Genomic DNA, 11,616 nt, shown 5'->3' with positions numbered 1-11,616 from the left:
ACGCCAAAATTTAAAGTTTTTAACATGAATGCCAAACTTTGAGTTAATTGACTATCATTTATTATAGATCATAACCTCTATCAAGTGAATAATTTAAAAGTGCAAAATATCTCAAAATAGAGAAAATCCAAACTATCATTTTATATAAGAAATAATTATCCATCTCTTATTAACTTTATATTTTACAAACTTGAAAAATATATAGGCCTGTTTGGTAGTAAATATATTCTTTCATTTTTATGTAGTGATTTTAAAAAAATACAATGAAGGGTTTTATGATAAATTTTGTTAATTTTATGAAATACATTTATAAAAAATAAAACTCATAAAATGCATAAGTAAATATATTCTTTCATTAATATGTTTATCATAAATAAGGGAAATCCTAATGGGTACTTTACTTGAGCATATGTGAAAAATGCATATACATACCACAAATGGTAAAGGAGAAAGAAAAAGTTGCTAATACCTTTTAATATGGTTAATTGATTTGCCTCAATCAGTCGCCCAAACAACATACCGCTTATTCATATCACAACCACAAATGACAATGCAGCATTAGCTATTTGTAATTGCTAAAATGAAAGTACAAATTTCTTTAATAGCTCTACCTTCGTTTCTTTTGGCTAATATGTCTTTACTAAATCAAAATCAAACCACAAAAATCATATAAAAATCACCAAATTAGAGTTTAAAATTATAATTAAATTTTTAAAAGAAATCTAAGCACAATTGCACAAAAATTGCATGTAACTAAGTCACACTTAGGAATATTGGACCATTTTTTCTTTGTATAAATAAGGGGGGTCCATTGGATGAGGGGGCTAACAATTTTTATTGTAGGAATATAAAAGTTTTCCATTGTAGACTTTTCACGATTAAAGAACATGACTTGCCAACTAATCAAACTAGAGTTTTGAGTACCTATAGCAATTTCACAACATCAAGAACAAACCCTAGTGCATACATTGTCAAATTTCATAGTCTCCTGTTACATTAAATGAGCGTTTAATTTTTCTCGCAAAGTATTGAATAGTAAAGCTTCTGGGTCATAGTCTCAATTACAACTCTCAATCATGTTGGACTTGGATGACACCTATCAACAACATATCATTATGAGATGCAGAAAAAATTTGGAGTGTACACAACATTTAGTGTGGATAGGAAGAAATTTCATCCTATTCCAATTGGTTAGGTTAGTAAGGGAACTATTCCAATTTAATGATCTTGGAATTTTGTATACAAGTAATAATCAAGGAAACTTCTGCCTAAAATAAGTCGAAGCAAGAGAGAAAATTGATGTCTAGACAAATCAAGCTAAAGCTGACCAAAATGGACCGTATTCTTAATTTCTTATCTCTATTTGTTCCATGTACAAGACTTACAATCAATGCTTGGCGTATAAAATTTGAACATCTTATCTAAAGTCCATCCTCTGAAAGCTTGAGAAAAATTTGTTTAAACCAACACAATATATAAATTATAAAGGAATCGAAGAAAAAATGCCAAAAATAATGAAAATTTAATCTATCTTAAATTCTTATAAGGATGAACACAATAGCAATATCCTTTTTTAAAAAAAAAAAAAGATAAAATATTTATGCTTATTTTGTACATATCATAAAGTCCTATCACAAAGTTTTTTGAGACTCATGTTGATTAGTGATTAGGAGTTATAAATGAATAAACATCAATATATATATATATATATATATATAAGTAGAGATTTCATGCGGGAGTGCATGAGGTTTTGCCAAGTGACGCTCTAATTTTGCATTTAGCATTTTTTTACTATTGCCCAAAAGTTTACATTAACTTATTTTACTGTTATCTCATTAGTCTCTCATTAATTGCCTAAGCTTACATCACATATTTCTCTCTTTTTCATTTCTTTTAGCATACCCACCATTTTAATATTTTTAAAAAAAAAGCAAAAAAATAATAATTAAGGACTAATAGAAATAACTAACCAAGTAAGGCCTTAGAGGGAGATAGAGGGACACAAAAATGTTGTGGATTGTTAAATAAAATGCATTGTTTCACTATAGAAGATCTGAGACTGACAAAACATTTGAAAGAGAGAGAAAGAGAAATCTAAGGGGCCATTGCCTCCATCATATTGGCCTCCCACCACCATTAAAACGCCGAAACCCCTACGAGTATTTTTTTTTTCTTTTTAAATTAGAGGATTAAAAATGATTTAGGTTAGGATAATTTGGTTGGATAATTTTTGTTTTGGGTATATAAATAGAGAGAATATTTGGTATGCAATGTAAAGCCATATTCTACCATGATTTTAAAGAACATGGCTTGCCAACTAATCAAACTAGAGTTTTTAGTACCTATAGCAATTTCACAACATCAAGAACAAACCCTAGTGTATACATTGTCAAATTCCATAGTCTCCTGTTACATTAAATTAGTGTTTAATTTTTCTCGCAAAGTCTTGAATAGTAGAGCTTATGGGCCATAGTCTCAATTACAACTCTCAATCATATTGGACTTGGATGATACCTATCAACAACATATCATTATGAGATGCAGAAAAAATTTGGAGTGTACACAACGTTTAGTGTGGATGGGAAGAAATTTCATCATATTCCAATTGGTTAAGTTAGTAAGGGACCTATTCCAATTTAATGATCTTGGAATTTTGTATACAAGTAATAATCAAGGAAACTTCCGCCTAAAATAAGTCGAAGCAAGAGAGAAAATTGATGTCTAGACAAATCAAGCTAAGGCTGACCAAAATGGACCGTATTCTTAATTTCTTATCTCTATTTGTTCCATGTACAAGACTTACAATCAATGCTTGGCATATAAAAGTTGAACATCTTATCTAAAGTCCATCCTCTGAAAGCTTGAGAAAAATTTGTTTAAACCAACACAATATATAAATTATAAAGGAATCGAAGAAAAAATGTCAAAAATAATGAAAATTTAATCTATGCTTAAATTCTTATAAGGATGAACACAATAGCAATATCCTTTAAAAAAAAAAAAGGATAAAAAATCTATTCTTATTTTGTATGTATGATAAAGTCCTATCACAAAGTTTTTTGAGACTCATGTTGATTAGTGATTAGGAGTTATAAATGAATAATCATCAATATATATAAGTAGAGATTTCAAGCGGGAGTGGATGAGGTCTTGCCAAGTGACGCTCTAATTTTGCATTTAGCATTTTTTTACTGTTACTTAAAAGTTTATATTAACTTATTTTATTGTTATCTCATTAGTCTCTCATTAATTGCCTAAACTTACATCACACATTTCTCTCTTTTTCATGTCTTTTAGCATACCCACCATTTTAATATTTTTTTTTTAAAAAAGCAAAAAAATAATAATTAAGGACTAATAGTAATAACTAACCAAATAAGGCCTTGGAGGGAGATAAAGAGACACAAAAATGTTGTGGATTGTTAAATAAAATGCATTATTTCACTACAAAATCAAAATGCATTGTTTCACTATAAAAGACTTGAGACTGACAAAACATTTGAAAGAGAGAGAAAGAGAAATCTAAGGGGCCGTTGCCTCCATCATATTGGCCTCCCACCACCATCAAAACGCCGAAACCCCTATGGGTATTTTATTTTCTTTTTAAATTAGGGGATTAAATATGATTTAGGTTTGGATAATTTGGTTGGATAATTTTTGTTTTGGGTATATAAGTAGAGAAAATATTTGGTACGCAATGTAAAGCCATATTCTACCATGATTTTAAAAAACATGACTTGCCAACTAATCAAACTAGAGTTTTTAGTACCTATAGCAATTTCACAACATCAAGAACAAACCTAGTGTATACATTGTCAAATTCCATAGTCTCTTGTTACATCAAATGAGTGTTTAATTTTTCTCGCTAAGTATTGAATAGTAAAGCTTCTGGGACATAGTCTCAATTACAACTCTCAATCATGTTGGACTTGGATGACACCTGTCAACAACATATCATTATGAGATGCAGAAAAAAATTGGAGTGTACACAACGTTTAGTGTGGATGGGAAGAAATTTCATCCTATTCCAATTGGTTAGATTAGTAAGGGACCTATTCCAATTTAATGATCTTGGAATTTTGTATACAAATAATAATCAAGGAAACTTCCGCCTAAAATAAGTCGAAGCAAGAGAGAAAATTGATGTCTAGACAAATCAAGCTAAGGCTAACCAAAATGGACCATATTCTTAATTTCTTATCTCTATTTGTTCCATGTACAAGACTTACAATCAATGCTTGGTGTATAAAAGTTGAACATCTTATCTAAAGTCCATCCTCTAAAAGCTTGAGAAAAATATATTTATACCAACACAATATATAATTTATAAAGGAATAGAAGAAAAAATGTCAAAAATAATGAAAATTTAATCTATGCTTAAATTCTTATAAGGATGAAAACAATAACAATATCCTTTAAAAAAAAAAAAGATAAAAAATCTATGCTTATTTTGTACTTATGATAAAGTCCTATAACAAAGTTTTTTGAGACTCATGTTGGTTAGTGATTAAGTGTTATAAATGAATAATCATCATAGGTCATTCTACCGTACCTGCCAGAAAAAAGTGTGGTTACGGTACCACCTTAATTTTAAACGTTGATTTAGCATTGTTTAAATCCTGACCATTGGTATAATTTTAAGGGATACTGGTTACTGGCTAAACAGGTTATATATTTATAAACCAAAAAAAACAAAGCAAAAGAACGCAGAATCATCACGCATCAACAACGCCTCTGGTTTTCCTCCCAACTCTGTCTCGTCTCAACGCTAAAGCCTCTTCAGCTCTGTCTCGTTTTCCTCTATCTCGTTTCATAACAATATCACGTTTGCCTCGCTAGCTCAATAAACCCATACCCACGATAGAAGAACCAGACAACGGCGCACCATCGAATCTCAATCCAACTCGGCGGCGCCACCCTCTAGCTTCTTCTATTCCAATCCAACCTCAAATCCACATCCAATCCAACTCAACGGCGCTTCTTCCGTATCCAATCCAACTCAGCGGCGCTTCTTCCGTTTCTCTACCCTTTTGTTCGAAGTTTCCTCCGTTTATCGAATCTAAAATCTCAGTACGTCTCATCCTTATTCTTTAATTTTCCATATGGGTTTTTTAACTGTTGCCGTTTGTTCTCTGTATGGCTGAATTGTTATTAATTTTGTTTTGTTTTTGTTTACCTTTTGGTTTCGCAGGGTTGCTAGGGACAAAACCAATCTATTATTCCTTTTGGTTCATAGCAGGTGAGAGAATAAGTTATTGTATATACTTGAATTAGTAAAACTTCTAATTGTATGTTTAATACTGATTTCAATTTGGTTTATTTTTCTTTATTTTGTCTGGCTGGGTTTGTTAGTATTGCCGTTTATACTATTTGGGTTATTTATCATAGGTTTTTCTGGCTGGGTTGAACAATTTGGGTTTTTTTCTCTGGCTTGGCAGGAGTTGGATAATTTCTCTGGGTAAACCCCTTACAATTAGATTTAAATTGCTTACTGAAATGAAGAAAAAAAAAATATATATATATATATGTGTGTGTGTGTGTGTGTGTGTGTATTGATAACCTTTGGGCCAAAAAATCAGTTGAAGCCCCTGGTCATTAGAGTGTGAAGGGGGTTTATGTTATGGTATAAACATAAGTGTGTAGGCATTTTGAAAAGAAGAATATATGTATTCTTAGTCATTAGAGTGTGAAGGGATTTTGTTTCAGAGCCTACTCCTGTAGTCCTGTTGAGGAGAATCATGTTTCTGAAACAGCAGCTGAATTGTCAGAGGTTGTTGATGGAGAAGTATACAACCCTCCTGAAAATGGACAGGCTTCAATTGAAGAAGAGAAGTGCCGGTTGTTGAGGTAATTGATGAAGTTTCAGATGAATGGCAGATAGTGGCTGAATCCAACTCTAAAACTGAATAAGTTCCAAAAAAGTCATATGCCTCTATTGTAAGCATTCATCAATCAAAATTCTATCCTTTTAACTTGCTTATTCATTAAGTGTGTGGTTCCATTGGCAGCTATAGTTGTAATTTCTACATCCTGGATGTGGGCAGAAGTTATATCTTTTACTTCAATTTGTTGTTGCAGGTTAAGGTTAAGAAGGAGAGTCCAGCTGCTTTTTCTGCCCCAACTTATGCTCCTCGGAGGTCTGTTTCCAAGAGCCAAGAGCAGCCAGTAATTGCTGGACCTCCTCCTCTGCTGGTGTCTGAGACACCGGTTTCCCGCACAAATGCTAATGAAAACAGTAGTAATAAGGATTCTGAAGGTGTGCAGTTTGTTATTGTTGACTTTTATTTCTGCTAGTTAACTCACATTATGATCTGCATCATGGTTGTTGTTGTTGTTTACTCTGTATGGGTGTATTAATCTAGTTAATATGTATACTTTGCGTTTTATGACCAGTCGAAGGTTACTCCATCTACATAAAAGGCCTCCCTTTGAATGTCACACCTTCCCTACTAGAGAATGAGTTCAAGAAGTTTGTACCTATTAAGAATGGTGGTATTCAAGTTAGAAGCCAAAAGGTATGTTATATGTTAATCAAGTTTATGTTGTTCATTGTTAGCTGTTCCCTGAACATTATAATTATTCTCCATGTGTCAATACAACAGGGATTTTGTTTTGGCTTTGTGGAATTTGAGGCGGCAAGTGCTGTGCAAAGTGCAATCAAGGTATACATCTGTTATTCTGGGCTGATCTGTTTTCTGTTTCTCTGTTATTCTTGATATGATTGAGTAGATGAATGGGCCATAACTTCTTTCATTGGTTGACTTTAGGACTTCTTAGATCCTGTTGGTGTAAATATGAGTTTATACTCATTTACATACTAAATCTAAGGCTGTTTAATAATTTATGGGACTTTGTTATGACTGGGATATGCTGTTTATATTTCTGAGTTTTTGGTTTAATTGAACCAATTCTCTGCAAGGTGCAATTCTGTTGTGCTGTTGTTCATCGATTTTGCCTTGGTGTTATGTTCTTCCTCTTTCCTTTACCTTTTACCTCTCCTGTTATGTTTTACATGATGGAGTAGATGGATGCACCATAACTTGTTTCATTAGTTAAATGGGATATGCTGCTATAATTCTTAATTTTTTTGTGATATAGGTTCTTCGGTTGTAATCTAAATGCAATTTTAAAACCTACTTGGGCGATTAACTGTTGATGCCAATGAGATTTTGTTTTGCAGAATGTCATCATCAATAAAATTGCAACAGTAGTTGATAGAATAATAGCTATTGTTGGAAACTAGTCAAAATTAGCAGTTTGTCCAAAAGTGATGCAAAGGGTAGTTGGTAGCAAGTTTAGCTAGGGCTATTATGGTTAATTGCATTGCTTGAAGAGTCAGCTGGTGACCCTGTTGTGCTTTCCTGATGTCTTCTGTTGGTGCTGATAATTCCATGGTAGCTGCCAATTTTGTTCCAGACTTGTTCCAGCTTATGACTTGCAAGTTTAATAATTCTTGTGAAACCCATCTTTATTGCCTTCAACACAGCCTCACTGCAGCAACCCATCTTTCTGATTGACAATTTGAAAATTTGGTACTGTAGCATTTAACATAAATCTTCTTCCCCTCTCTGGATTTGGCTTCAAAGGCTATGCCACTCCTCTGGTTTTGTTTTCTCCGTTCTCCATCTGCTTTGATGAGGACTCACTTGCTAGTCTGCATTGTATGCCTGTGATTATCCTCTTTTCCTTGGTTTTTTTCTTTCCTGTCCAGCAGGTTATAAATACAGGATGAGATTCTATAAATGTAGAGTTCTCTCCCCTCCAGTGGGGAGGTTTAGTGTTGAATTTTATTAGTTTTTATGGATTTTAAACAAAAAAAAAATCTTAATCTTATCAGTGTTCTTGAATGATGATTGTTTCCAAATTACACATGGTAACTAAGTCTATTTGCAATTATTACTCAAAATATGTTATTTAGAAAATTATAAAAGGATGTTGCAATTGTTTACTTAAAAAAATCTCTTGTTTATAATATTGATGCGTTAAGATCTACTTTTTTTTTTTAATCTTAACATGAGTGTACTATTAGTCTACTATTCATATATGTTGTATGATGTTTCAACAGCTTCTATTGCTAATGAGTTTGGTTTTGATTTCATTATTTGTATTATCCTTTCAATTGATTGTTGCATCAGTTAGCTTCTTAATGTTATTTTGAATTATTGCATGAAATAATATTTCTGTTGATGTTTAGGAGTCGCCCATTGACATTGGTGGACGCCAGGCTGTTGTAGAGGAAAAGAGGTCTACCAGTCGAGGTAAGTCGGGTTTTGTAGATGAATTTTACCCATTCAAATTTTTTTTTTTTTTTTTTTTTTTGGGGGGGGGAGGGGTGGGAGTTTTAGGTTTCTAGATTGAAAATATTAAATGTAAATAACAAAGAATTTTTTTTGATAAGTAAGAGAGAGTAAATAACAAAGAATTTGTTGGGATGTTGGCCAAGTTGTGTTCTTTTGGACCTTAGATTAGGTGATCTTGGATTTACTTATTAGGAAAAACATTGGAAGAGAATGTTCCACTTTCTAAGTAGACACAGAAGGTCTTTTACTGTGGGAGTTAGCCTAGGGAAATACATACTATGGGGTTAGGGGGAGGAACGTGCGGGTCTCACAATTTTTTCTGATGGACCCATTTTGTCCCAAGAGTAAAAGGGCATTCTGATTGAATGAATATAGCTTTCATCTCATGAGTTATTTCTTTCTACAAATCTTAGCCAAACATGCGCAACTAATTGGATGATGGTAATGGATATTCATGGTATGTTTATTAGGTCAGGTGCCACCTTGATTCCATGACATCTAATAGTGACAGCCTTTTTAATCTCCAGGGAACGGTAAGGGACAATTTTCATCTGGAAGGGGAATGGATATAGGAATGAAGGAGGCAGAGGAAGGCGTGGAAATGGAAACTATGAGGTGGCAGGGGCTATGGTCGGGGTGACTTTAATGGTAGGGCTGAGTTTGGAAGCAGGGGTGGCAACCGAGAAGGATTTTCAAACCGTAGAGGTGATGGATATCAGCGGGCTGATCATGCAGGTGGCAACGGTGGCCGTGCAAATCGTGCTGGTGGATTGACTATTTAACAGAACATTGACATAACATTTTTTTAAGTGATGTGACAACCTTTTTATTGTTAAAAAATTACACATTACATTGTACACGTCTCAAATGGGTCAATCAAAATAGTTTGGGTCTTTTAAAAGCAAAAATGGAATTTAGGGGAGAATAAGTGCAATGCTGCTGAAGCAAGCTATATTCATTTATTTACCAAGTGCTTCATTGCAAGGCCAGTATAATTTGCATGACAACGGATCATATTTATTGATGGGATGGGAATCCAAAACAATATTGATCTGATTAAATTTGCATTATGGCCACCTGTTTATGAGGTAGAGTTGAACATTTTACGCTTTATGCAACTAAGATTATGGATGTGATATGGGAATTGCGAAACCAAGTCCAGCATAATGGCAGCAACTTAAATTTAAATGAGGTGCCTTCCAAAGTAACCAAAAGATCCCATGAACATAGGCTGAGAATACCAGTTTCACCTCCTAAGAAAGGATCCTAGTGATACAAGAGATGTCGTTTGGGAAAAGCCTCCAGGTGGATACATAAAGATTTATGTTGATGCTGCAATCCAAGGCAAAAAGATGTGTTTGCTGCTCTATTTCGAAACTCAAAAGTGCATTTGTGAAGGGATGGACAAATCAGGTGCCAGTGCGCAACACCGTAACTCTGAACTTAGCAAGTTTTGCAGGAATAACTAGAGTAATTATTGAAGTAGATTCCAAGATTTTTGCTGTGATTTCCTGACAGGAAGATCTCATGATTCCCCATGGGAAATATTTCCCATTCTTGACATTGTAAAGCTAGAACAAAAGGCCAATTCAGCTAGTCATTGCTTAGGGAGATGAGCAATAAGAACTGATTCTTTTAGTTGTTTTTGTGTGCAGAGCTTTCCTACTGAGGTCGTTTCAGTATGTAAGACAAATGATGGTTTTTGTAACTCCATTCTTTCTTGATTTATGAACATACATAAAAAATAAAAATAAAAACACACACACACACACACACACACACACACACACACACAAATACCAAAAAACTCAAGCTACTGTGTTAAGTGTAAAGTGCAGATTGCAGCAAACAAACGAGTTACATTTCACTATTTCCAACTCATACTAACACTTCTAATTATGTCAAAAAGGATAAATTGGAGGGGCAGGGGGGAGTACATGGTGCTTCTAGATCATCACTCTTTTCTTCTGGTTACCAACAGACACCTTTAATATACTCTTCAAAAATTACTCTTCATATTCAATTTAGGACCCAAGTTATGAACTGCGAAGTTCCTTTGCCTTCTAACTGAGCAAGCTTTCTGATTTTCTTTTCTTAATCTCATCCACTAGCCTTTTAACGTAAGAAATGTATCCATCAACATCAAATTTCCTTTTGCAGCCCACATAATTCATGTAACGTCACATGTGATATTGGAACAGCACAATGTGAAGATGGAACTGTCAAATATGAGAAAAAAAAGTAAGGGAACCACCAAATGTGAGAAAAGAATAGTCATATGTGATGTTGAAACTACACAATGTGAGGGTGAAACTGTTAAATGTGAGAAAAAAGTAAGAGAACCACCCAATGTGATAAAAGAACTATCATATGTGATGTTGGAACTGCATAATGTGAGAATAAAATCGTCAAATGTGAGAAAAAAAAAGTAAGAGAACTACCAAATGTGAGAAAAGAACTGTCAGATGTGATGTTAGAACTGCACAATGTGAGGATGAAACCTTCAAATGTGAGAAAAATGAAGGGAACCATCAAATGTGAAAAAAGAACTATCACATGTTAGGAATACCCTCCAATAAAAAAAAAAATTTATTTGTTCTACTTTTAAGGAAAAAAAAAAAAGTTTTAACAGGGCAAGCCCACAAAAAAGCCCACTGACACTTTAAAAGGCCATAAAAAGAATTTATGGATCTAATCTATAAAAGAAAATTTAGCAAGCCCAAAAAATTTAGCACAAAAACATAAATCACAAAATAGTAAAGGCTAAAGAAAATTTAACCCAATCCACCAAATTTTATCAAGAACAAATAGTCCGGCCTTTCAAAAATTAAAAACAAAACTAATCTCTTATTCCATCAAGGATTAAAAAAAAAAAAAAAACCACAAACAAACAAATAAAACCCTAACTCTAAGCCTAACCAAGAGACTCAGCGGCTGATGGTTGAAGTAAAGCAGTGAAGGGAGAGGTAGCAGCAGCAGCGGCATGGTAGCAGCAGAGCCGCCAGCCTTGTCCCTAGCCCAATCGCACCAGATTTGGTATCTCTCTCTCTCTCTCTCTGTCTCTCTCATTCATGAGCAAGTGAGCAACGAAAAAAAAAAATCTTAAACTGTCTGATACAAAGACAAATAGAGAGAGAGTTCTTTCTTAAGAGACTTAAACAATGACTTAAATAAAAATACTAGAAGTGTCCAGTGGTGGATGGATATCCTCCCACGTGTTGTTTTGCTCTATGAGTTTATTTTTGTCTTTTTTTTTGGTCTTTTTGTGCTTATATGAATAGCAATTTTTTTAATGGTAAATAGTTATGTTTGTCTG

General features: G+C 33.6%; 1 long non-coding RNA gene and 1 pseudogene across 1 annotated transcript; one reads left to right on the top strand and one right to left on the bottom strand.

The window, feature by feature from the left end:
- Positions 1–4,493: 4,493 nt before the first annotated feature.
- LOC111985437 (nuclear transport factor 2-like) lies at positions 4,494–9,946 on the top strand (annotated as a pseudogene).
- A 151-nt stretch (positions 9,947–10,097) lies between these two features.
- Positions 10,098–11,573, bottom strand: LOC136070979 (uncharacterized). The gene is made up of 2 exons (XR_010632250.1): positions 11,220–11,573; positions 10,098–10,519 (listed from the first exon to the last, which is right to left on the bottom strand). It is a non-coding gene; the product is annotated as an uncharacterized LOC136070979 (long non-coding RNA).
- Positions 11,574–11,616: the final 43 nt, after the last annotated feature.

This window comes from Quercus suber, unplaced genomic scaffold (genome assembly GCF_002906115.3).
Source record: "Quercus suber isolate HL8 unplaced genomic scaffold, Cork oak 2.0 scaffold_275, whole genome shotgun sequence".
Lineage (NCBI taxonomy): Eukaryota > Viridiplantae > Streptophyta > Magnoliopsida > Fagales > Fagaceae > Quercus > Quercus suber.
This window is presented reverse-complemented; position numbering and strand designations above follow the sequence as displayed.